Below are 27,126 nucleotides of genomic sequence, written 5' to 3'. Positions count from 1 at the left end.
AGTGTATGGTCGGCGCTGCGGTGAGAGGTAGCGGCCTGGTGATGGCGAACGCGACGGTCGTCGAGTGCTCCACTGAGTAGCGGCGAGGTAGTCGGCGATATCGCGAGGGCGTTCACCTTGCTGCGGGCGCGGAGCGTTGACGGCGAAACCTCTCAGTCCCAAGTCGCGGTATGGGCATCGGCGATACACATGGCCGGCTTCCCCGCAGTGATAGCAGAGCGGGCGGTGGTCGGGGGCTCGCCAAACGTCCGTCTTCCTCTCGTAGGTGCGCTGGGCGACGGGTGGGCGTGCTGGCGGCGGCGGCGGCGGCGGCGGCGGACGACGCAATTGCGTCGTTGCAGGGCCCTGGCGTGGTCGCGGAGGGGGACCTTGACGGCGTGCGACGGCGGAGTATGTCATCGCTTCTGGCTGGGGCTGCGGTAATTGTGGTTGCAGCTCGGGAACTCCAAGCGATCGGTGCACCTCTTCTTTCACAATGTCGGCGATCGAAGCCACTTGGGGCTGCGACGAAGGCAGGACCTTGCGCAGTTCTTCGCGCACAATGGCCCTGATGGTCTCCTGAAGGTTGTCGGAATCCAGTCCTTGGATGGCGTACTGCGGCGTGAGCCCCTGGCGGTTATATTGCCGGGTGCGCATCTCCAGAGTTTTCTCGATCGTCGATGCCTCTGCAGAAAACTCAGCTACGGTCTTCGGCGGGTTACGAATAAGTCCTGCAAGCCTTACTCTGCTTAGAGTAGGGCCTACAAGCCTTACTCTGCTGACAACCAGCAGAGTGATTTTGTCGTCATTGTCGGCCCGACAGCTAGCCGGTCTACGGAGTTGTACGGCCACAGATAAGTTGAACAACGCTCACTTGTATCGGCGCTGTTGTCAGCGTAGTATTGCAGTGATCGTTGCCGTCGACGTAATGTCTAGAGGATTGAATCTAGATGTAATGATTTAGAGGATTAAGTTAAAAGGCTCCCATATATTTTACAGAAATGTAAAACTCCAAAATGTTGGTTGACTATATCCAATGGCCTCTTGAAGTGGTCAGTCATTCATTACAGTGCTCATCATTTTGTTTTCAATATCACCTACATGTTCGAGGTACATACACGTCGATTGTACAGCAAAGAGAAAGAATTTGCGCTCCGCCGCCTCACAGAGCCACCAGGGGCCGTGTTCGCCACCTGAGTAATCATACGGCGTACGCCCGCCTTGGCGATATAGGATATTTTTGTGGGTGTATGGTGCTCAATGACTGCCCGCTCTCTGCGGCCACTCGGGACCGAATTTGAGCAAATGCGGCAATGTACTGCACGAAGAGAGAGAAAGCAAGGACAGGAATGTGCTGGCCTGCAGAAGGTGCGGTGACGCCGAGACCCTCGAGCACCTACTCTGCACCTGTCCTGCATTAGCCCAGGAGCGCGCTCCAGTCACTGCCACCTACCGACGGTATGGACTCCCGGCTACCTCAGAAACACACCTACTCTTCCCGGCCCGCTACCACCTTCCAGCACTGGCAAGCCTGCTTGAATATGTGTACTCAAACGGGCTCCTAGATCGTCAATAGACTTCGGCCTCCCATGGCCTCTGCCTCGCGCGCCGGCCATCGCCCCTGGATGATGCTGACGGATGCTACCTGAAACCTACTCTCCCTTTCCCCCTCTATCCCCTCATCTTTCGTCCCCCGTCCCCATCCCCAGTACGCTGCGCCGTGCTCCCATATGGGCTGCAGAATTTAGCGTACTTTCCCTCTCCCAAATCACGAAGAAGAAACGCGCCTGCCCTTTTTCTTTCGAAGGCGACAGCAATGCAATGCGCTTAAACACCATAGCTAGCGCTGCGTGCGTGCGTGCGTGCGTGTGTGTGTGTGAGAGAGAGAGAGAGAGTGAGAGAGAGGATGCAGCAGCTTCTCGCAGCGCGGCTTCCAGAAGAGCAGTCATTGTGAGATTTATTCATTCAAACACGGCACTTCGCTGTTTCAGATGACAGTCAACAAACGGTTGTCGTCATACCATGGTCGTAATCGTTGTCATCGTGTTGTCGCCTAGCCGCAGGCGTCATGGCGTCGCCTCCGTCATGTTGCCGCCATGCTGCTGTCCTCGTCCTTTGCAGTCCTTTGCAATGTGGTTTCATAGCATCCTTAAAATATTTTAAATCGTGATATAAATTTTTAAGCTGTGTTTTTCACATTAATTAAATCACCTGCCCACCGCTGTTCAAGATTACCATACGATAATTTTGTTTAGCCTTTGAAACAGAGGAATGTTACGTGCGCTTCTGCGGCCATCTCTCACGCTCAGAGGCAGGCTATTAAAATTCCTGCAGCGTGCGGAATGGCGTTAGATGTACGGGTTTTCATGTCCAAAAGAGCAACGCCGTAGTGACTACTGTGTGATGTACCGTCCAAATACATTCTCATCGCCACGGAAACCGAAACTAGTCATTGCGCGTCCCCTTATCATTGCGCGTACCCTTATCCCCTTAAGTTGCCATGCATGCATATCGAGATGCAGATTGTTTTTGCTTATTCTGACAATGGGGGTAAAGACAAAGAAGTGTATAATTAACTCTGAATGTACCTGGGAACATCTGCTAATGCAAGCCCAGAGCCATTTCTTAAATTAGTTTCCGGCATAATACGAACCATTATTGATTCGCGAGGGAGACTACAACATTTGATTAACTCTCGCAAACGTAGCGCCACATAGTGTCGTATAAGGGAAGTGCAGCCGACTTCCGGTGTAACTGGTTTCCGGTAGTGGGCCGAGTGCACGTTGGTAGCTGAGTGCCGACTGTACCGACTACCCAGAGCCTGACGCTTGTGCAAAACACTTGGGAATGCAGCGTTCGGTCTCCACCTTATGCTACTTTTGTCGGCATGGGCTAACTTTCACGTCATCTTGTACGCTGTCGCCTGCATGCAGCACCAGCAGCGACGTCGTGAGATACGGTCCGCCTACATGAAAGCACTTTTGCACGCAAGAGGGTTGGCGACATGCTCTGCCGTCAACGAATTGGTTGTCATACAATTTTATTTATTTAATTCAGATATGATGGCAAGAAAAGCAGTGGTTTCCTCTGCGGAGAAATAGGCTCGCGTAGAGCGCGTGGCGGCGAGCGATGTTGCCGTGGGGGACGCCATTTTGGTTGTGCTTCGGGCGTTGCTGTCTCGCAGCTTCACTAGCGCGGCAGTCCCGCAGCTAATTCCTTCCCATAATTCCTAATGTGACGATCCTGCGTTTACATGCTCCGCGTGAGTCGACTCGCGCCCGTAAATCTACCTTCGCCTGGCGCATTAATGCGATGCGCCTTCCTAGCGCATTACTGCTGTTTACATGAATGCGATGCGCGAGAAATGCGATGCGATGCGACACTGGCGCGTTCATGTAAACGCGGCTTATGGGCTTTATTCTCCTATGGCTGCCTCCGTCCCGCGATGCCTTCTCGGCTAGAGGGCGCTTAGCTGGAGGGGTCGGGTCGTCTTGAACGACATTCCAGTGCTGCAAGCAGCAATTCCCGGGACTAGGGTCAACTACCTGGAACCGTTCTGGCTTCCAGTTGCACTTTCGGGAAGCGTCACGCTGGGGCAGACAAAAGCGGGATAGCCAACCTGTCTGACGGGTCCTATAGCATGGTCGACGCGCCCCTGTGCACCATAATTGGAATACGACGGCGAGTGGTTGCGTTCGGAGACCATGACCGATGCCAGTTAATCGTCCGTATCTAACAATCCGTAAAAATTACATGGGCAAGCATTTGAGAAACATTTATATACGAAGCTGTAACTTGGGAGATAGCATAGAAACTTGAAAAGATTTGAGGACTACGCCATGAGCGACAGAAGGAGAAATGGGGATAAATTTAAGAGACAGCAATACGGCTGTATATATCAGGGACAGGTGTAGCTGATATTCTACTTGAGATTATGTTGAAGAACTGAAGCTTGGCAGGTCATGTAATGGCGTAGAACGGATAATCAGTAATATATTCGAGTAACAGAACGGGGTCCAAGGAACAGGAAACGCAGTCCAGGATGGTACGGGATGAGGTGGCATCAGATAAGGAAATTTACAAGACTGAGATGGAATACGATGACTCTACATGTATTCTGATATCCCTTGCGGATAAAATACATAAAAAAGTAAAGGCATGGAAATGCCCGTTCCGCCAAGGTATCACAGGGTGAAAACCAATTGAAAATAAATTAATGTAGGGTGTGTTAACCGAAAAATATTTTTGGCAGTAAAAATGAATATATATATATATATATATATATATATATATATCGTAAGAAGCCAACAAACAATGCCACCACGGACAACATAGGGGAAATTACTTGTACATGCTAATTGAAATAAAGAAATGATAAATTAATGGAATTTAAAGTGGATAAGAAAGTCGCAGGTGGGGAACGATCCCACGCCTTCGCATTACGCGTGCGATGCTCTACCAATTCAGCTACCGCGGCGACGTTACCCCATGAACTTTTTTGGGTGTTTATGTTTGACTACTAGAACTAACCATGGGAGGGTTTAGCCAGCGCCACCACTCACAAACAAGGGTGGCGGATGTGGAACGTCCTTTCTGCCGCAGGCGTCACGTGTACGTTATCTTTCTGGGTGAAGGCAACTGGTCGATAAACCCACACATGCTGCCTGAAGGCATCAATGTTGCTGGATTCGAGACCCTTGTTATATAATGAACGAGAAGAAAGGGGGTTAACCTTCTCTCTCTCTCTCTGTTTATATATATATATATATATATATAAACAGGCACAACGTTAAGAGACAGAAAGAGAGCGGTTTCGATCAGAGGGCAAACGGGTATAGACGATATTCTAATTCCCATCAAGAGACAAAAATGGAGCTGGGCAAGTCATGTAATGCACCGGTTAGATAACCTTTGGACCACTAGGGTTACGAGTGGGTACCAAGAGAAGGGGAACGCAATCGAGGACGACAGAAGACTAGGTGGAGCGATGAAATTAGGAAATTCGCGGGCGCTAGATTGAATCGGATGGAGCAGGACAGGGGTAATTAGAAATCGCAGGGAGAGGCCTTCGTCCGGCAGTGGACATAGAACAGGCTGATAATATATATATATATATATATATATATATATATATATATATATATATATATATATATATATATATATATATATATATATATATATATATATATATATATATATATATATATATATGTGTGTGTGTGTGTGTGTGTGTGTGTGTGTGTGTGTGTGTGTGTGTGTGTGTGTGTGTGTGTGTGTGTGTGTGTGTGTGTGTGTGTGTGTGTGTGTGGGTGCTACAGTGCACTGGGAAAGGGAAGGAGGATTTAAAGGTGAGAAGGGTGGGAGAAGTTCACATTTTACAATGGTACACACACACAATCTAGTGTTCATCGCTGAGGCAATCACAAGCGCTTATATAGGCTGGTGCACTTGAAGAAACGCAGCAGTGCCTTTGTGGCTTTGAACATATAGCACACGCACGAGACCACGGTTCCAAGGTCTAGTCTTCTGTGAAAGGTTTGTCACCTGAGTGCCCTAAAGCTTTTCGAAGGGCACTCATCACATCTTCGTATGTTAGGCAGACACACAAGATATGTTTGAAGGTTGTTTCTACACCATATGTGCTGCAATTGGCCGCCATTCCAATTAGGAGTGAGTACGCGCTTGTGAAAGAAGCCCCCAGTTGCAGGCGGCACAGTAGCGTTTCTTCCCGAAGAATAAAACCGGGTAAAAGTTGTAATCTCATACCTGGGTCTATGGAATATCTACGTCGGTTGGTGAAATCCGCTGCATTCCATTTTCTTAGAGTAATGACATGGGAAAGACCGCTGTGGTGCCGTGCTGCATCCATTCGCTACTATGGTATCGAGACGCTTTCACATTCTTCATGTGCCTCACGGGCAGCTTTGCTGGCACTTTCATTGCCCTTACTGTTTTAGTTCCCAGGGAGCCACTTAAAAACTATTTCACCACTTGATGATAGTGAAATGATATCTCGGCCACCAATTGTTCGTGTGGGCCTTGGCGAAGAGATAAGAGTGACTGAAGGGCCGTCTTTGAGCATAGAAAGCAGCCTAGAGCTTGGTGACTGTTGCTGCACATAAAGTACTGCGTTACGGAGGGCGAAAACTTCGAACCCTGTTGATGTTGTGACATGGCTGGTCTTGAACGTCTTGCAGATTGACATCGATGGAATAACAAACTGCCCCATAGCGCTGGTTAGAATCGAAGAACCGTCTGTATAAACGTGAATTCGATTGAAGTACAAATTGTGCAGTAGATTTAGAGCGGTTCGATGCAGGGCGCAAATTCGCAAGTCGGACTTCTTTCCAACTGCTGAAATGGAGAGCCGCACTTGAAGTTGCCGTAGACACCACAAAGGACATGGTGATATTGCTGCAGGCGTGAAATCGGGCGGAAGAGACGAACGGTAGGAGGCTACAAGGGTCGAAAAGGTTGCCTCTGGTCTACTTTCGGAAAGAGAAGCAAGGTGCTGAGACTTCAGTCTGGATAGGTGCCGAGATTGAGTTCTAAGCGTGTCTGTGGCGATATACGTACTGATGGATGTTCCCTTGTGATCACAATTGTTGCGGCTGTTGAAGTACATCGCGGTAGACCAAGATAGGTTCTAAGCGCTTGGGATTGCATGCTCTCAAACACTCTGAGATTTGTCTTCTGGGTGCTTGATAGCAGCGGAGTGCTTAAATAAAAAAAATAATCATGAAAAGCACTCTGTACAGCTTAAGCATAGAATCCACCGACAGTTCCCATGTTTTTCCAGCGATGGCTTTGAAAAGGTAACTGATCGAGAGGAGTCTCTTCCTGAGGTAGGTCACATGGGGTCTCGAGGAGAGGTCGCGGTCAACAATAATATCTAAATATCGACGGGTTCTCTTGTACAAGATAGGCTGGCCATTAATAGACGCGAGTATCCAGTCATCCATTTGCGCGTGAAGGCGACTGATGCGCATTTTGTTTGCTGTTGAGACGCCGAGTCCTTGTCTCTGAAATAACCAGACGTCAATGTTGCAGCCTTTTGTAACCTTGCGCGAACCTACGACCGAGTTCCTCCTAAAGCCCAGATGCAGATGTCAACTGCGTAAATTGACAGACTGGCCGGCTGTGGCAGGGATTCAGCCAGCCCAATCACAGCTAAGTTGAATAAAATTGGCCTCAAAACACCACCTCGTAGAACTCCACGGCTATTGTAGTGGTAGGTAGTTTGGCCATCCCCAGTGAATACAAAGAAGCTTCTTCAGGTCAGGTAGCTCCGAATCAACTAAAAAGTCTGGCCTCTTATTTCAGCAGTCACGAGTTAGTCAACGATGGCTTCATGAAAAACATGATAAGCACCCTCCACGTCTAAATATAGCGCTAGGGAGAGGCGTTTCGATAATTTCTGTTGTTGAACCAAAGGCACAAGACCAATGACGTTGTCGACCGACAAACGGCCACGTTGAAAGCCTATAATCGCGTCTGGATAAACATTGTAATGTTCAAGAAACCACTCGAAACGCTCAAGGATCATGTTTTTCATGAACTTGCCAACACAGCGGGTGAGAGCAATAGGCCTATATGATGTTAGTTCAAGGGAAGACTTTGCTTGGTTTAAGATCGGGACAAGGAGGCTACGCTTGCATTCAGAGGGAACAACACCGTCACTCCATGAAACGTTGAGATGACGTAGCAGGATATTTCGTGCTTCGTGTCCAAGGTGGAGAAGAGCAGTATACGTTTTATTATCCAGTCCGGGCGAAGAGGAACACCTGCAAATGTCCAGAGCAGCCTCCGATTCTTCCATGAAGAAAGGTTAGTCCATTGCTGAATCTTGCAGGAAGGCAACAATTCCTGATCCTATAGAAACGCTCCGTCAGCTGCAATTGTCTCACAAAAGTCTTCTGAAACACCCACTTCTCGACAGCCTTGGTTGAGAGCCGGTGCCTTAAAGGGGTGGCGTTGGTGAGGAGACAAGAAAGGACCCTGGTGAGTTCGCCATATGCGAGAGAGTGGTTTGGGGGGGGTTATGACTAAGAGAATGGTTTCAATTGTTTGTTGTCTAATATATCCATGCGTCCATGTATTTCCTTCTGTGTGCGCCTGGCCTACCATATATTCGAGAATCAACTTTGTGCGTCTATATACTTCTCAGCGCGCCGACGTGGTGCATGGAGCCTTTCCAATTCTATGTCAAAGTCCTTGTGAGTGGCTGACCATGATGAGCATTGCGTTGCAGCGTGCATCGCGTCCGCAATCACATGCTCTATGCTACGTGCAAGGTCGCTTTTGCATTCGTTGTTCATAGGTTCGTAGGTTCATAGGTTTGAAATGCGGACCAGTCAATTGTCCGATAGACTACGGGTGAGGAAGTACTGCTGAGACCTTTGATGGCAATGCAATAGGAATATGGTGTCGGAAGATGGATATATAGCGCTTATGAGGCGGCAAGCGAGTACATGATAATTCGGTTCGTTCCTATAGGGTCGTGGGGATTGTTATTAGGATAGTAATGAGTTGTCTTTCTTTTTTCTAGCTTTCAAGTAAGCCACGTAAGTAGTGCTTACTGCGTTCTCGGGCTGTTCTTCAATGTGCACCTATTCTTTGTTTTTTTTTATTCCTTAAATATTTCCCTATTACTTCATTAACTTTATTTATGTGCCCTTTCTTCTCTCGAGCACGCAGACGTTAGTGTTATTATTATTGGGGAAAATACGATTTTCCGTATGAATCTAGTCACAGACCACTCAAAAACTGGATTCAACAGTAGGTTTTGCCCGCCCCAGTTCCTTAAAACTGAAAACGGGTTTCCTTTTTGTGTCTGTCTGTCTGTGTCTCTGTCTGTGTCTGTCTGTCTCTGTCTCTGTGTCTGTCTCTGTGTGTCTGTGTCTGTCTCTGTGTGTCTGTGTCTGTGTGTCTGTGTGTCTGTGTCCGTCTCTGTGTGTCTGCGTCTGTCTCTGTCTCTGTGTTCGCCCGTCCGTTTGTCTGTCCGTCTGTGTACGCAAGGCCAGCTTCAAGTTTCATGGTTTGTTAACGTAATGATGGAGAGTTTTGTATTAACACAGGGGCCTCCTTGACAACTCCTACGAGAGTTATAGGGCCTCACCTTTATACCATACCGAATGTACTTATCGTCACGTGATTACTAAAAGAACTTGATATGCTCCGTGTCTCGAAAAGGTTGACTTAATGGCAAGTGTTCCTTCTTTTAAGGCAGCACAATATTGTACCTTTTGTAGTGTCATATTGTATTATCTTATGATTTGCGTGACATGTACTAGCGCCAAGCTCTCCAGCCTAGTTTTGTGTTCTCGACACTAGTTTTTGTGCAAGACAATAGTGTTGTAGCGGGTGACAGAGTGACGGAGACGATCCAAGAGCGCGTACCACACTGCTTTATTTCAGTGACAGCAAACTATATATATATGCTGCTTGCCTATGACGTAACATAAACGAACGAATCATGTTTGACGCGTGTGGAACAGCACTTCATATCAAATAGTATAACACTTTGGTCGAATTCACAAGCCAGCACCAAAAGTGCGCTTTGCGGAGTACAGAAGAGTTAAGCAGTAAAGCAACAAGACCTTCGTGTTGCTATATAGTGTGGCGCAATACGGTGGTATCCGCCACTTCATCGTCTTTTCTTAAATTCAGAACCAGCGCAAACTCACTTCATAATTAAAAACACAAAGCACGCATATTTCTCTGTATTCAGTATGTAGCTACGTAAAAAACATTCAAGTCAAATCTGTAGAGTCACGAAAATTATCTAGTGTGTTGCTACTGGTTTCACATCTACTAAATGCTGACAAGGCGCTACAAGCGTACTTTTCCTTTCCGGATTATGCGGCCTATTGCGGAACTTGTAGAATCGGATGAAGCTTCAGTGGCAAGGTAATTAATTACTCTCTTAGCTGAGGTGAATTCATTCAGCCCACGACTTGTATAAGCATAGGTGCTACCCTCCTGTAGTACGTATCCGTATATCTGCGCAATTATCACAAATCTTTTCAAATATTGCCGTGGGCGCAACCAATTATAGAAATTTAAATAAAAAAAGTTTCTCAATAGGTTGCGGCAGCAAGAGAAGCTTAAAGTTTTCACTGTTTCTGAAATGACTCTAGTGTGAGATGCACATACGTTTTTGCACGCGAAAGCGCTGTTATTAACTAGCGCCTCGTTTCATACAACGGCTAGCCTGTGCACCTTACTTGCAATGTCCTGTGCACAAGCATTGTCTTTAAAAATGCAGGCCGTCTTCATTTCAAGCTCGGAAAGCCAAAAATCCAAAGCGTCGGAACGTTTCTAGCGAGGCTATTGAAGAGCGTCGAAGATAAGCAATGAATCGCAGGGATAAAAAGGAAGAAGAAAGTCTTCCTTCAGTGAAGCTTAATATACACAGCAGAATATGGTATATGTCTAACGTACCACTAAGTGAAGCATACTCAACCTTCCTATTTTGATTCATATTCGCGCTCTACTATAAGTCCCAGTGCTGGTGCTGTTACGTAATGGTCCCACTATTTTATTCCTCGAAAAAGCTGGAATAATTTAAAGCATACGTCTGCGAAGTGTTCGAAAGGCGCCTTCGCCAGATGCCATCTCGCGGGAGACGCGCCTGAGCTCTTTCGCTGCTTCGCTACTTCGGCGTTTGCTCTTTCGGTAGACTCCGACTAAGTGAGCTTGTGTAAGAAGAAATGAGGAGAGCGACGAATCCCATTTGTAAAGTGATATCCCAGTAACTCTGTTTTTAGGCTACTGCGCGGAAATGCAATCAGTTTGGATAAACAAGATGACCTTTAAGGTTCGGCGCTATAGCCATCGCGCGCAGTACGGGAATCGGTTTCATTCGATATGTCCTTTTTGTAGTCGCCTTATGCCATCTTTTGCGTTGCATAACTAGCGAGATTAATGCGTCGTATGGTTTCATTGAGGAACACACAATTTTCCGAGCTCAGGGATAGCGGAGAAGCTTGCTTGAAGGTGCTCTCGAGTAGTGTCCTCTGTAAGGATAGAGAGATGTGGCGCGGCACAAGGCATTTTAAGGTCTTGTGAATCAAATGGCGTGCACAATCGTGTTTTGATTTACGTTAACTGGACTGTGCAGGTGTTTCCCTGCGACGTTCAACACTAATGTTGAAAGCGCCGCTGTATTTCACTGCCATTGGCCGCTTTCTTTTCTCAGCTTAGGGCTATTATTGAAAATATCATTGTAAAATAAATAAAATTGAATAATATAATTGTTCTAAGATATGAGGGCGAAGCTCGGGATTTAATGAAGAAGGTAAAGGAGTCAAGGACCCCAAATGAGCGAGGGAACGAAACAGTTGGAAGGCGATTCAGCATACAGTTAAGTCGATTAAAGTCTAAGTCTTCCTGACCAAGCTGGGGGTGAGATAGGGCCGGAATCACATCGCATGGCACCCTATAACGTCACCCCTAGCGTGAGGGAGTCAAAGGAGCGTCCGAATTTTAAAATATTTGACTGCCCTATCTTTAGGGTCGGCACACATTCTTAGCCTGCAGTATCTTCGGGATTGGCTTAGATTTGTAAGGTGCATGATTTTGACGTATGCTGACGTGTTAATTAATTTCAAATAATTTTCAAGGTTTTACACGCCAAAACAACGATCTGATTAGGAGGCATACCGTTGTGAGGGAAAAGCGCCCTGGAAAAAAGAAAAAGGAAATCCCAGTTTCGCTGTAAGGGCGAAGCAATGAATGCCATAGCAACATGTCAGAATACTAAACGAAGTAAAGGCTTTTAGCTTTAGTATCAGTAGGAATTGCAGCAAACGCAAGCTAAGTATGATCACAGGTGATGTGGCGTGCGCAGACACACATGAATAGAGAGAACTCGATGACTGCGAGCACCATAGGTTAAGACTCGTTCACGATAAGCCGACGCGACACCGATTTTGGACTGCCGACTGTTGGCGACAGCGTTTTCCGTCCTGTCGGCACCCCTGTCACACTGCACCGACGCCAGCAGTCTTCAGATGGCTCGCTGGCGGCCGTGTCGGCGGAGCATCGGCGGGAACGGACTCGTCGGCAGAGAATCGGGCGATTTTCTTTTCACACTGGAAAGACACGGCCATACAGGCTGTACCCCGACTGAACGTGGCGGCGCCTTCGAGGCGAAAGCCGGCCGCTTCGGATCTATAAAGTCGTCGTACTGCACTGTTTATTGCTACCGCTCCCAACAAGTACCTGTATTTCTTTCGATTTGAATAACGATGCTTCGACAACAAACTATTAGCGACAACTTTACGCTGTTTACGAAATACATTCTTGGTTTCTTAGCCCATTACGCCTCACAAAGGCAGCTCTATAAGCTGGCCATAGCCTCTGAGATTAGTAGCGCTGTTAGATCTGAGAGGCGATACATTATGAAAGCTTGTTTGTTTTTTGTTCGATAGAAGCCGCCACAAAGCGCATTTCTTTATAATTGCCACCGTTCGTGGTTTGCTTCAAGTGCAGTGGAAACCATGCAGCGCCCACCTAAAATACTGAGGAAGTGCTGCAAAACATACAGACTTGAGCTTACAGCGTCGAATCATCCAGAGATGAGCTGACATAAACGGCCGGGCTTCCCAAATGGCTCTCACTGCTGATTTTGGTAGCAGGTTTTATGCTTTCCTTGCCGTGTCGGTCACTTCCCGCTTCATGTGTATGGATTGTACGAAGTCAAAAGTGGTTGATTTCGTGTTGCTATGGCCAGAAGTGAACTACACTGAGCTCTAGAGACCAAAATCAGCGTCGTTTTGGCCTCGCGTGGCCGGGTCGTTAGTTCAGGCCCGCAGTTATGGGTATACGTGCACGAGCCCCCTCGGCTGCAGGTAGGCTCTCCACTGAACAAAATCGACCCCGGCCCTGGCTTTACACAAGACTGTTGGCAAGGGCTGACGATGGGGCAGTTCAACTTTAATTTTGAGCAAGATTAACTACGTATAAAAGCGCAGCTGCTGCGGCAATCTCGTTGTTGGTGCGATGTTTTCGCTCGGCGACCGATTTCAGGAAGACTGGCCGAACGGCAGTCTGCAGACTGGTTCTGTCGGTGTGGACGTCACGAAATGCTGTCACACTGCGACGACTTACTGCCGTCGGTGTGATACCTCAATGTCGGCGTTGTCGGCTTAAATGTGACAGAATACCTCTTACCGACACAGTCTGCTGACTAGTCGGTCGATCACGGGCGTCGTTATCTTGTCGTTCTCTTGTCGGCGTTGGCCTAGCGTGAGCGAGCCTTACAGGGTCTTGTCGTAGTTGTTGCCTTGCGTCGACCTCGCGTCCGCCCAATGCCACATGCTCATGGCAGCATTTTGTTGACTTTAACGCATAGCCTCGGCATCCTTGAGGTCCCTTAGGTCCCCTCTTTCCACAGCGCCACATCTGCGCGCCTCCAGCGTTGAGCTGTAGCGTGTGCCACACACGCAGTAGTACGTTGTCTGGACCGTTGAGTGGTCTTAGAGCGTATGCGAGCCCACCTTGCTTCAGTACGATTAGCGTTTCGCTGGAACGCCTTGGCCGGTGTTCTGAGAACACGTGGGGGCATGTGTGCGCGATATGAGGGACGCGGCAATCCCCTGCGTAAATCCCGCACCGGCAGTACTACTATGGCTACTACGTGTGGAAAAACGAGGGCACAAGCCATCAGGGGCTGCATAGACTGTGTTACAGTTTGTTCCGGCAAGAAAGCCGTCTAACCTGACGTCCTAGAATAGAGCTTCTTGTGTCTGTGCGAGTGGTACGCGAACACGCCTAGACATTTTTCACCACCTGGCGTTCGAATTCTTAACCTAAAGAAGATCGTATACGGTTAATGTGAGGAATGTTCTTCTGAAAACGTATTAAAACTAAAGTAATCAGTAAGTTTAAATTGTAAATATAGACTACGGGATAAAATCGCGTGGAGTGGTCATATAAATTATATTACAATAAAACGCACCAAGCACCTCCAAGCGCTGGCTTGCACGCGGGAGATTCTTAAGGATGTGCTAGCCCACTGCGAAACCATGCGCCCATGGCCTAATGGTTAGAGCATCGGGCTTCTGTGCTTAGGTGTCAATACTTTTTTGTTTATATATATATCCAGGGTCGGCCCATGAAAGAGGCTAGACACAAACCCGATACGGTAATGTGGAGGTAACTCGCTGAGAAAGACTGTCTTTAAAATGACAGGCGTATACATGCAACGTTAAGGGACAGGAACACAGCGGTGTGGATTAGAGGGCGAACGGAGGCGGCCGATATTCTAGTTGCCATTAAGATGAAAAAATGGAGTTGGGTGAACCGTGTAATGTGTAGGACAGGTAACCAGTGGTCTATTAGAGTTACGGAATGGGTGCCAAGAGAAGGGAAGCGCAGGTGAAGATGGCAGTGAACTACGCGGTCTGATGAAATTAATAAATTTGCTAGCATAGGATGGGGTCGGCTGGCGCAAGACTGGTGATTGGATATCGATGGGAGAAGCCTTCATGCTGGATGGACGTAAAATAGGATTATTATTATTATTATTATTATTATTATTATTATTATTATTATTATTATTATTATTATTATTATTATTATTATTATTATTATTATTATTATTATTATTATTATTATTATTCAAAAAAGAGCATTATAGCTAAGTTGATATTTTTTCTTTACTGACCAAACTTCACAAAAACGGCGGACATCAGAATTCTCGCCTTAATGGTGCATGCAATTATTATTGGCATTCACTAAATAAATTTTCATAATTTTAGGGGGCATGCTCTACATGCCCTCTAAAATTGCAGAAACAATTCAGCCGCTACTAAAAGCACAACTTTTCTAGAAACTGCGTGCCTCGCGCCTGTCTTGAGAAATAAGAAGTGTATTAATCCGATACAGTCGTTGACAAAACACCCCCTAGACCATAGTTTACTGAAGCCAGTTTTCTATAGTCATATCTTACTGCAATTTCTTGGCAAGTACCCTGTTCAGTCCGAATGCGGGCCACATCAATTCACGTGTCCTGGAAGCGCTCTTCGCCTACATTCTGCAACGCCATTGGCTTCTCCGGAAAGCACGGTGAGCGGGACGTCCGCATTTACAGAGAGCGCTGCGTAAACCTGTACTAAAGCCGCGCTTTTAAATCACGTTTTCTCACTGAAACCGCTGGCGCAGCCTGCAATCTCCTCTTCGCTAAATGACTGCTGTACTGTGATAGCGCTCTTCAAGGATGAGGACGGCCACTGAAAAACCGCGTGAACGGGAAGGGCTTGGTATGTTTCAGTTGGTTTGAAGAGCTGTGTTATCAACTCGAAGAGTTAATTGAAATGAAGAAAGTGTACCGCTTTTCTGTATTCTGGTATCCCGTCTATAAAGCAAAAGAAAAGTAACAATATATATATATATATATATATTGCGAAATGTTTGCATCGGGTTGGGGGAAGAACAAAGCACACAGGCGGCGTACAGGCATGAACAAACAATGCCCGGTATGCACTTATAAGGCGCGCTGTCTGAGCCAGCCTCACCTATACGCGCCGAGCCGGTGGTGGCGAGCCAGGCGCATAAGTTATGCGCATTAACCCTTTTCACAGCCGGCCGGGCATCGCCTTCCATAATATTGACTCGGCTGGCACGGCTCCAATCGCTGGGGGACACTGGCGGCGGCGCGCGCACGCCGGCAGGGCCGCTCCCCGGCGTCCCTGGGATCCCCGGCTTCCCCTGACCCGAAAGGGGTACGCGCGCGCCACAATGGACACCGGCGCGCGCGAAGGGGTGGAGCCCCGGCGGGCGTAATTAATTGATCGGACCCGGACCTCCCTCCGCGCCTGGACGGCGCCGCGCCGCGCGTTAATTGGGCCGGAAGGGGTTAGAACCCGGCCTGCCCGTGGGTTGGCACGTTCCTGCCAGAGGATGTCTCTGTCTGTCCGCTCGCTCGCGGCCAGGTTCGATTGGCGCGACTGACCAGCCCCGCGGTGACCCCCACCCTTGGGAGCTCGACAGGGACCACGGCGCTGACAGACTGACCAGTGGTCGCGGTTCCTTGTGTGCTCTCGCGGCTTCGATTACATCGCGGACGTGAGCCCGCGAAGAGCCGCGTGGTTCCTGACGATTGACCACCATCTCCCCTCCCGGCACCCACTCTGGCGGGGGGAGTAGGGACGGGCTGGCACGGCAGTCCTCGCTGCGATGTGTGTCCCCACTTTTGCTGTTATGCGTTTGATGCCTGCTACTTCTGTGCATGCATTCATTCTCGAGGCACGTCGCGCGCTCGCCGGAAAAGGGCCTCGTTCACTCTTTAATCTTAAAGCTTTTGAGAAAGAAAGTGGTGAAACTTGGGCTTGTTGGCACAGCATTTTGAGAAATGAACATCCCAGGCTAAGAGAATGACAAGGACGCTGGATTTAGGCAATGAATGAAATAAAAAGAAACATAAAAGAAGTAAAGCAATGAAGGGGGCTAGTTGGTGAACGTTCATAATTATATTGCGCTTAGTGCTACACTAACGATTTTGAGTGAAGGACAGGACATGGACGTACGTTGCGCTACATAGATCCACGTCTTGTCCTTCACTTAAGATCGTCAGTGTAGCACCAAGCGCAATATAATCATGATAAAAGAAGTACATTTATATTCTAGAATCTATACAGTGACCATATAGCCACAAGAAAGAAAAGCGTCAAGTTGTCGACCTCTTGGACGCTGATTTGAATTCGGATAACTGCCATCGATTCCAAGAAGGCACAGCTCTTCATCAGAGAACGCCACAAAGGTGCTGTCACTCAGGGCGAACCCATGTGAACTTTCTGGAGGCCTCCTAGATTTCCTCTGTAAACTGACTTTAATGTTTTAAGAATTTTTGGAACATGGCCCGATCACCGAGTCACCGATCTCGCACTTTCGGCTCTTCCGATATTTTCTTCATGTTCGACCACCCGTTTAGTGATACACTGCCCCATCCTATTGGGCCGATATATGTGCCACATCATAATGGGATGCAAATAGCCCGGAAATCGAAATGCTTCACAAGCACCTAACCTCGACCTTGGTGCTGTAGAACCTTGGCGCCTTTATTTATTAATTAGGACATAGTACGGTCGACTAACATATCAGAGTTCTTAATTCGCTCGCTCGCACCAAGACGTTCTACCAACCTTGTGGAACACTCCGAGTTATCAAAGCAACCGACTGCACCATCTGGACTATTCGCTGTGCCTTCATCCCATCTGGACTCTGCCGGCCCGAGGCTACCTTTCTTTGACGGCTATGTCTTTTATCTTTCGCATTGGAATGGCCGACTGTGATTACCGCGGTGACCGTTGAACATGTTCCGTGTGACAGTCCTCCATACGGTTCCAGACAGAACATCGCTCGCGACTGCGCGAGGTTGCGCCTTTTGCAGACCATTACCAGAACAAACCCTTTCAGAATTCCGACCTCATAAGCCATCGCAGCAGAGAGCGACGAACACACTGCTCCAATTCTTAAGGACAACAAACCTCCATAAATGGCTTCAGCCCAAATTAGTGGTCACTGTGCGGCACAAAATCCTCTGCTGCGATCATTTGCAGTGATCATGACTGGCTGTGATTGTGTGTTTGTGCTCTCTCTCTCTCTCTATTTGTTTCCTGCTTATCTTTCCACAGCCCCGCAGTGCGGGGTTGCAAACCAGATTTTCGGTTGTGGTTAATCTCCCTACCTTTCCTCTTTGTTTCGTCTCTCTCTATATATACATTGCAATGAAAAGCATGCAGGATCATGTTCACCTCCCGAAGAAATTCCAGAGCTCTGCGGGTTTAAATTCATCCGAACCGGCTGCTTGAATTATAAGCTTGAAGCTTGTGCGCCCCTTTCCGAAGAAAAAAAAATTTTGCCGAGATTTTCGCAGGCATCAAAACCAATTTACAAAGGAAACTATGCAAGCCTCATTAATAGTCCGCTTGAGTTCATGCTGCGTGAATAGGCCATCAGTGGGCCTCCCTTATAGAAGAAGTGTGCGGTCTTAAAGTTGATGGTGGTTCTGCAATTTCATAGCAGCAGTGATGAGCTCGTCAATGTGACATTTCTCTTGTTTGTATATGGCGACTGTGTCTGGTAGCGTATAATTGTAGCCTGTTTTCGAAATAAATGGTTGTTAAAACTTAGTGACGCGCGCATCCTGTTTTTGTTCTTCGTCTGAGCTTGCGTTGTTCCTTTCAATGGTTTCTCCTTTTCGCTTCAACACAGTGCTCGAATCTTTGAATTTAAATGGTCCCGCATCTCTCTTTTTCTATTTGGTATACGATAGGACATGCTGCCGCTCCTACTATATGTCGCGTAAGTACAAGCAAACAATGTAACAAACGTTACTGGGATGTGAAAAAGTAAGCCACTCGGCACACTGTGTGTTGTCTTGGTGGCGCTCTCGGAATAATTTAGTGCGGCACGCATCTTGCTAATATTGAAAACCTCCTTATCGCCCATTAAGAATAACGACGTAATAGATTATGCCCCCTTCTCATTAATCTGCCAGAAATGCCATTAAGCATACGAACGCTAAAGCAAGACATGAAGTACTGTACGTTGTTTAAATAGAGACGCAGGTAACGTAGTTGATTGTTAACTGAACTCACGTCGTAGTTGCCCCTTTCATATTAAAGTGAAGGCAGCCAGCCCACGATGTGTTGACATGACCTAAGAAGATTCCATAGCAATGTATGACAGATGCCTACGAAATAAATTAGGCTTTCTTTATGAAACGTGATTTTACGGGGCAATTTTAGACGGAACATCGCGAGATACAGGGAGAAGCGCCTAACTGCGTCGTTTGTTCTGTGTAAATCTTTGTCTCGTCTACAATTGCGCTGTAATAGCATGTTTCATAATACTCGCAGCCAACTAGCCCATGCAAGGTAGTGTCTTGAAAATACTTCTTGTAGAAGCTAAGGTTTTCTTTTATTTTTTGTCACTTCCTTCTACTTTGCCTTCTGATGTACTCATGGACTTAAGAGATTGTTCAATTTAACGTTTTGCTCAGTATTATCTCTCACGGTTCTTTTGTACTTCTTGTTTTCTAGGCTCACTTCAAATCCTTTTGCCACCAAAAATCTGTTTTCGTCACTGGTGACGTATCTGTCCGTTGTTCTCGTTCCGTAGCCCAATCATATCTGACTTTCATCTTGAGCCTTGATCGTGCTTCCTTGTGATTTTACAGATCCATCGTAAAATATACGTTTCAGCACAGTGCAAAGAGACGGGACGTGAAGAACAAAAAGATAAGGCAGCGCTGAGTATCATATGAATTTTCGAGGACGAGGAGACTATTTACAGGGCGACACCGAACTTGCTGGCGACAAAGAAAAACAGACAAACCACGGTACCTTCAAGGCCTATGATACACCTGCAAACAATGTTTATCGCTTTGACAGGGTGGTACTTGGCTTTCTTACGCAGGAGTCTGCTTGCTTGTCATTATGATATACGTCTCAATGATGTCTCTCGTATTTGGATAGTGATGAACGCACAATATTACAGTATTATCAAAGAAAGGAACACAACCACGTTCTCAGCTATGCGCAGCTAAATTAACATTGCAATATTTTCTGCAGCGTTCTTGTTTTCATTAAAGGCGCACATTAGCACATCACCAAGTCTGACCGACATATGTATTCACGCATAACAAAGGGATTCTGTAACACTAACAAGATAAGTTACGAATTGTTTTTTTTTCTTCTTTTGGTGATTTACCGGAGGGTGCAGACTCGTGCACATTTGCCGGATGTGGCCTTCAAGAGTTTTTAACGAATGCACAAAGGCTGCATCCTGAATGACGATACGAACACGAGCAAACACCGACTCACCCAACTTTTAATTCCAATACATTTCAGCAACTTGGGTCTATTGAATGCTATACGTACTTCACTAGGACCGCTCCAGTTATTGCGTTCGTACCTCTGACTATGGCGTTGAGCTGCTGAGCTCGAAGTCGCAGGTTCGATCCCTGCCCTGGCAGGGATTTTGGCACTATTTCTATACGGGCGAAAGGCAAAAGTGCTCGTGTATAGATACAGATTTAAGTGCACCTTAAGGAACCCCAGATGATCAGAATCAATCCGGAGTCCTCCACTACGGCGCGCCCTCATAATCGTATTGTGGTTTTGGCATGTAAAACCCCACAATTTCATTAATCATTTGTACTGCTGTCTATGTATGCTTCGTTTTTCAGCTTAGATGGTATCGTCTTGTTGCGCTGAAAGCTTAATCATTGAGTGATTTCCTACTACCTACATGGGTTCTGCTACTGCCCTCTTTCCTCACTTAGGAATGTACACTTCTCACTTATACACAATACGTTTTTACGCTTTACATTGAACCGATCTACCTGAGGTAAACTTATTGGTTCAAGCAGATGCGACGATGACCAATAGGTGACAAAATATCATTTACGCGAACATTCCTCGACGAAGTAGATACAGTACAATTCCGGACGTTCGGGTTCAACTTGCCCGCTCCATCGACAGGCGCCGCATTGGCATACTCGCGGCGGCTCTCTACGATAGTGCAATTAGAAATTCGAGCAATTTCGCACGTAGTGACACAGATTACTGTACGCGACCAGTCGGTGAACTTAATCACCGACGAGGTGAAACGAGAACAGACTTGCGTTCAAATCAAACCAGTGAAATCATTTCCGCGTTGTCCCGCACAAACCAAGACATACAAACCACTTTATTTTCACCCAAGCAGTCGTTTATTTGAAATTATATGCCTACACTTCCACTGACAGGTATGCTGCTTCAAAGAAGTAAAGGCCGAGTTTTTGAACTATGTAGAGCGACTTCTAAATTTGTGTTTTCTGGTGTCCCAGTTTTCTCCTCGCTGACATACGACGCCGTAAGCTAAATGCATCCCCGCTAAATTGGAAATCTTACGTCAAAGCAAGAGCTTTTCAACTAAGAATTATCATATTGAGTACTGCACTTAGTGAATCCGGTTCCTGTTTAAGCGCTAGGGGGTGCACTTCGTAAGGACCTGCACGTTCATTATTGTAATTAAAGTCTCCCTCAGTGATAAACATGCATGTTTATCACAAGTGCGCGAAATCGGGATGACTTCATCGTTGTACTAATTATAGAAGGGCCTGGGCGGTTTTGTGTTTGGTCTTGGGAGCAGTCACTGTCGCCTGCCGTTTCTTAAAGTATACGTTAGACTTATCCAGGTTATCCGACTACTTGGAGGTAAATTTTTGACCTTAAGCTAAAGGAATATGACTTTATGATCCTTGATTAGTGGATGTAACGTATACGCTGCTTGTAAATGTGCGGATATTTAATAGCTGTTCAACGAACGAGAAAGTAAGTTGCCTGCCTTGATGTTCACACATTTGTGCAGGAACCACTCCAAAAGTCGACGTCTTCGAGCCAGATGTCCCAGCATTTCTCAACGCTGTCCTGAAGGTTCAAGGTCCTGTAATGCTCTAATAATCATGCCATGATCACTGCCACCACCCCCTCCACCACCACCACCACCATTATTATTATTATTATTATTATTATTATTATTATTATTATTATTATTATTATTATTATTATTATTATTATTATTATTATTATTATTATTATTATGTCGTTGTTGTCGTTGAGTCTTGTAATTGTGGTTGTTCTTGCTATTAACATTATTATATACAAAATATAAATACGACACAAAAGAGAAAGAAAAATACTAGCAATTATGTCCTGCAACGGACGCCACACCCACCCGCACAAATAAGATAAAAAGAAAAGGGAAGTGATACTAAAGAGGGAGAGAGAGATATATAAAAGTAGATAAAGCGTATCCCATGCCACATAGAATATGCGCACTTCAGACGAGGTACAATTTTCGTGATTGAAAAGAATTACACAGCAGCCACGTGGGGATGGATTGAAGTTTTGAGAAACGAACTTAGTGGACGAGGATTTTGAAATACTAAACTGTTAGAACTTGCTTATCAGCACAGAGCGACGATTGCGGAAAGGGGCATTGTGCAAGGAAGTTCTACGAGTCCAGGAGAAGGACGGAAGCAAAGGCAGGGAGGCCAACTAGACGCGCGTCTGATTTGAATACCCTACGCAGGGAAAATGTGTAAGCAAAAACAAAGGCGGGAGAGACAAAAAGACATAAAGGGCGAAGGAGAGAGGAACCAGCAGTGCGTTCACGTGGGGCTGCTCATTTCATCCACAATTGGTCAGTCCAGGCCAGTCGTAATGAGTGTTTGCAGAGCATCAGAGCGGTTGTGTGAGTGGAGCTTAAGAAGTTGTTTCCTTCCTCACGGCATCAAGTGGCTTCGATTGCCGACGTCGTACGCGAGCAGATCCAACAGTCACTCGGACTCCCTCAATCGCCGCAGTCCCAGCCAGAAGCGATGACGTTCGCCGCCGTAGCCTGCCGTCACGTTCATCCTTCGCGCCCGCGCCAGGGCCCGGCAACGCCGCAGTTCCGTCTTCCACCGCCGCCGCCAGCCCGCCAACCCGTCATCCGGCAGCATTCCAAGGAAGACTGTGTTTGGCGCGACCTCAACCACCGTTCGCTCTGCTATCACTGCGGAGATGCGAGCCACGTCTACCGCCGATGCCCGTACCGCGAGATGGGCCTACGAGGTTTCGTCGTCAAAGCGCTACGTCCGCAGCTTGGTGAGCGGCCTCGTAACATCGCCGACTACATTACCGCAACGCAGTGCAGACCCCGACGACCTTCACGTTCGCCCTCGCCAGGACGGTACCTGAAGCCGCAGTGCCGACCATACACTGGCCCAGCACGGGGCCAGTCCGTAAGCACATATGTGGAAAACTAAAAGCAGCAACCGATGGAGGTGCAGTTGCTGTACGTCGAAATGCCGAAGATGCTCCGCCGCCGACGACCACGCTTCAAGATCTTTCTCGACGACGCAGCAACGACACGCCGCCATCCCGACGAACCCTGGAAGCCAAGAATATGCCGCCGAAAGAAGACCTGACGACGCCACGTACCAGCGACAGGTCAACGCGACGCAGCCGTGACCTGACGCCAAGACCTAACTGCAACGGAATACAAAGAACCACCGACCTCGACGTGCTTCTCGACGGCCGCGAAGTCACCGCACTTCTTGACACTGGAGACAACTCGGTAATCAGTGGATTATTTGCCGCCCAGTTGAAGAAAGTGAAGACTGCATGGGATGGCCCTCGAATTCGGACAGCTGGAGGACACTTCATTACGCCGACATGAATCTGCACAGCAAGAATTACAGTTCATGATCGGACCTACCTTGCGACGTTCGTTGTCCTCCGTACAACAGTGCTCGCGAGACAAAATTCTAAGCATGGACTTTCTGAACCAACACGGTGCAATTATCGACCTGAGGCGGAAGCCGATAACGCTGTTCACAGACCAAGCGATACCGACGAAGAGGCCTTCCATGTAAGCGTACTTTGAGTGTGCTCGACGATCAAGCAAGCATCCCGCCTCGCTCCAGCATTGTCATTTCCGTCGGCACTGAAACACCTGCAGACGCAGAAGGCGTCGTCGAGGGCGACCAACATCTGCTTCTTGACTGTGAAATTTGCGTCGCAAGAGGGATCGCTCGACTGCACTGAGGGAAAGGGAAAGTGATGCTGACAAACTCCCGCCAGGAGTTCAAGCACATCAAGGGCACGACGATCGCGTACGTCAAGGAAATTGTTGAAACCAGCAATGCGTTAGACATCTCGGATTCCGCCGAATCTACTTCGACGACCATAGTTTTCAAACCAGTCTAGGACCTAAATCCAAGTCTTCCATGAGTAATCATGGAACAACAACAGATCGACAACAGATCAACAGATCAACAACAGCTCGAAAGTCTTCTTCGGCGATACAAAGACTGCGTTTCGATTTCACCGAGGATTCGACAAAAACCAGTTGCAAAGCATCGCATAATAACCGAAGAGTGTGCTCGACCACTCCGCTAGAGCCCTTACCGAGTTTCGACGGGAGAACGTGAAGCTATGAGGCAACAAATCAAGAAAATGCTGCGCGGCGACATCACCCAGCCGTCGAAAAGCCCGTAGGCCTCTCCTGTAGTCTTAGTGAAGAAAAAGGACGGAATCCTGCGTTTCTGCGTCGGTTATCGTCGACTAAACAAGATCATGAAGGAGGACGTATACCCCCTCCTGCGGATAGACGACGCATTAGATCGGCTGTGCAACGCTAAATACCTGTCGTCGATGGATCTTAAGACTGCCTACTGGCAAATAAGAAGTCGATGACAGGGATCGCGAAAAGACCGCCTTCATTATGCCAGACGGCTTCTATCGGTTTAACGTCATGCCATTCGTACTATGCTCGGCGTCTGCAACGTTCCAGAGCGTGATGGACACGGTGTTAGCAAGATTGAAATGGCAGACCTGTCTTGTTGACTTGGATGACGTCGTCGTCTTCGGCGGAAATTTCGACGATCCCATTAGGCGGCTTGCGACAGTATTCGAGGCCATCAACTCATCAGGGCTCACTCTGAAGCCGGAAAAGTGCCGCTTCGGTTGCGATGAGTTTCTGTTGCTAGGCCGCGTCATCAGCAAATCTGGAGTCCATCCTGACCCGCAGAAGACAGCTGCCATCGCAAAGTTCCAGCATCCCATCCACAAGAAGGCAGTGCGTAGATTCCTTCGCATGTGTGCCTACTAGAGGCGCTTTGTCAATGACTTTTCACGCATCGCTGAGCCGCTGACACATCTAACTAAGTGATATCGAATTCAAGTAGGATATGCCGCAGGCCTCCGGATTTCAAGAAGTCAAACGACGCATGCTGTCGCGACCGCTACTGGCGCACTTTGACGAGGACGCCGATACAGAAATCCACACTGATGCCAGTAGCCTGAGCTTCGGTGCCATCCCAGTCCAGACGGAAGACAGGCTTGAACGGGTGATGGGTTACGCTAGCCGGTCGCTGTCAAAAAGCGGAATGGAATTATTCTGCGACTGAAAAGGAATGCCTTGCCATCATTTGGGCTACAGCAAAATTCCGCCCTTACCTATATGCCAGGCCGTTCAACGCCACCAGCGACCATCACGCGTTGTGGTGGATAGCGAATTTAAAGGACCTTTCAGGACACCTGGCGGGGTGGAACATCAGACTGCAAGAATATGACATCACTGTAATCTACAAGTCTAGATGAAAACACTCTGATGCCGACTGCCTGTTTCGCGCTCCCGTAGACCCGCCGCCCCAAGGTGACGAAGATGAAGACGCTTTTTTAGGTGCAATAACTGCAGACGACTTTGCCGAGCAGCAACGAGCGGACTCGGAGCTGAGACGCCTTGCTGAGTACTTGCAAGGCAAGGCCAACTTTATCCCGAGGGGATTTAGGTGCGGATTGTCTTAGTTTTTCTTACGCAACGACGTCCCGGTGAAGAACTTTTCGCCAGTACGCGCAAACTACCTTCTCGTTGTGGCCGCAGCACTCAGGTTAGAAGTCCTGCACGCCCTGCACGATGACAAGATAGCCGGGCACCTCGGTTTCTCTCGTACGCTCGCAAGAATACAAGAGAAGTACTATTGGCTGCGTCTGACCGGTGACGTCGCCCGTTACGTCAAGACATGTCGAGGCTGCCAGAGACGTAAGACACCACCGACAAGGCCGGCGGTATTGCTACAGCCGATCGAACCTCCTTGCTGACCATTTCAGCTGATCCGGATGGATTGTAGGGGACCCTTCCAACGTCAACATCTGGAAACAAGTGGATCGTCGTGGATACCGAGCACTTTACCTGCTACACCGCAACGAAAGCTCTGCCTAAAGGTAATGCGGCCTGTTGCGTTTCGCCTGCGACACGTGGTTTTGCCGGCGCGACTGCGGCGGGGCGGCAGACATTTTGGCCCGATCGTCGTCGCCGCAACACTCATCGCCAGGTGTTTCCAGGCGCGTCTGCGGCGATGCGACCGCCTAGGGATCCTCCTCGCATTCCAGTCATTGTGCCCGAAACAGGCGATGCCAAAGCAGGGATCTCATTCCAGTTATTGGGCCCGAAACAGGCGATGCCAAAGCAGGGATCTCGTTCCAGTCATTGTGCCCGAAACAGGCGATGCCAAAGCAGGGATCTCATTCCAGTTATTGGGCCCGAAACAGGCGATGCCAAAGCAGGGATCTCGTTCCAGTCATTGTGCCCGAAACAGGCGATGCCAAAGCAGGGACCATCCTCTCATTACAGTCATTGTGTCCGACCGGCAGCGCCACGACAGGGTGCTACGAGATCGTGCGCAGCGCCACGACAGGGTGCTACGAGATCGTGCTCGACATGGTGCTACGGCATCGCTACGACAGTGTGCGTCACCATTAGCCCATTGTACATTCACGTGCTCGTCTTTTGAGGGGTTCCTTCTTGCCCTCAACTGCGAGAGTATAAAAACAGCTGCCCCCGGACGCCAAAAGGAGGGCTCCGATTTCTTCTGCTGAGTAAAGTGCTCTCCCGTCTCTCTACTTCGGTCAACCTGACCGCCAACTCTTTGCGATGTTAAAATAAACAAGTTGTTTCGTTGTTACCAGTCGACTCATGCTTTGCCGGGACCTTCGGATGCTTCCAGTTGTACCCCAGGCCGCCAGGCCAACGCTACCCTTGGGGCTTGCGACCCAGGTACAACCACGGGCGTCAGCGCCGAGTTCCCAACAGATCGTACCAGCGGTCGGATCCAAACATCTGGTTGGCAGCGGTGAGATCGCCTACGACTTCAAACAACTGTCTGCCAGCGGTGAGATCGCGACAACGGAGGCCAGCAGCGAAGAGATGCAGTTGACGATATGCTGAGCAGCTCAACGACGATCCGGGAGCAGTGCAACGAGCCCTGTGTGACGACTGGTTGCCTGCAGCGGAACGACTGCGTGGAATTCCTGCCTGCGAGGTTTGGTGAGTGCGGGACTTTCTTCTTCTGAGCTTTGCCAGGCTTTTGTTAGTGTCAGAAACAGAGCTGGTAATTGTGGTTGTCGTTGCTGCCGGGTTAGTTTGCGGCAAGACAATAGTAAGCAGTAGAGAAAGCAGCATTCAGAGCAGCCATGGATTTGAAGTCGTTGCGCAAACCGAAATTGTTGGAGCTTGCAAGAGAGTTGGGTCTGGATGTCTCGGACAAACTCAGAAAACCAGAACTGCTAAAGGCTATTCTTGAGTTGGAGGCTGAGGATGACG

The 27,126-nt window shown here is 48.1% G+C and overlaps 1 long non-coding RNA gene across 1 annotated transcript in view; it reads left to right on the top strand.

The window, feature by feature from the left end:
• The window catches only part of LOC142573201 (uncharacterized), a 193,105-nt gene that overhangs the window by 130,255 nt on the left and 35,724 nt on the right, over positions 1-27,126 (top strand). The window contains exon 2 of the long non-coding RNA XR_012826241.1: positions 21,346-21,417. This is a non-coding gene — a long non-coding RNA (uncharacterized LOC142573201). The remainder of the gene's footprint in view (positions 1-21,345; positions 21,418-27,126) is intronic.

This window comes from Dermacentor variabilis, chromosome 1 (genome assembly GCF_050947875.1).
Source record: "Dermacentor variabilis isolate Ectoservices chromosome 1, ASM5094787v1, whole genome shotgun sequence".
Taxonomy (NCBI): domain Eukaryota; kingdom Metazoa; phylum Arthropoda; class Arachnida; order Ixodida; family Ixodidae; genus Dermacentor; species Dermacentor variabilis.
The sequence above is the reverse complement of the archived record's forward strand: the minus strand, read 5'-3'. Positions and strand labels throughout refer to the sequence as shown.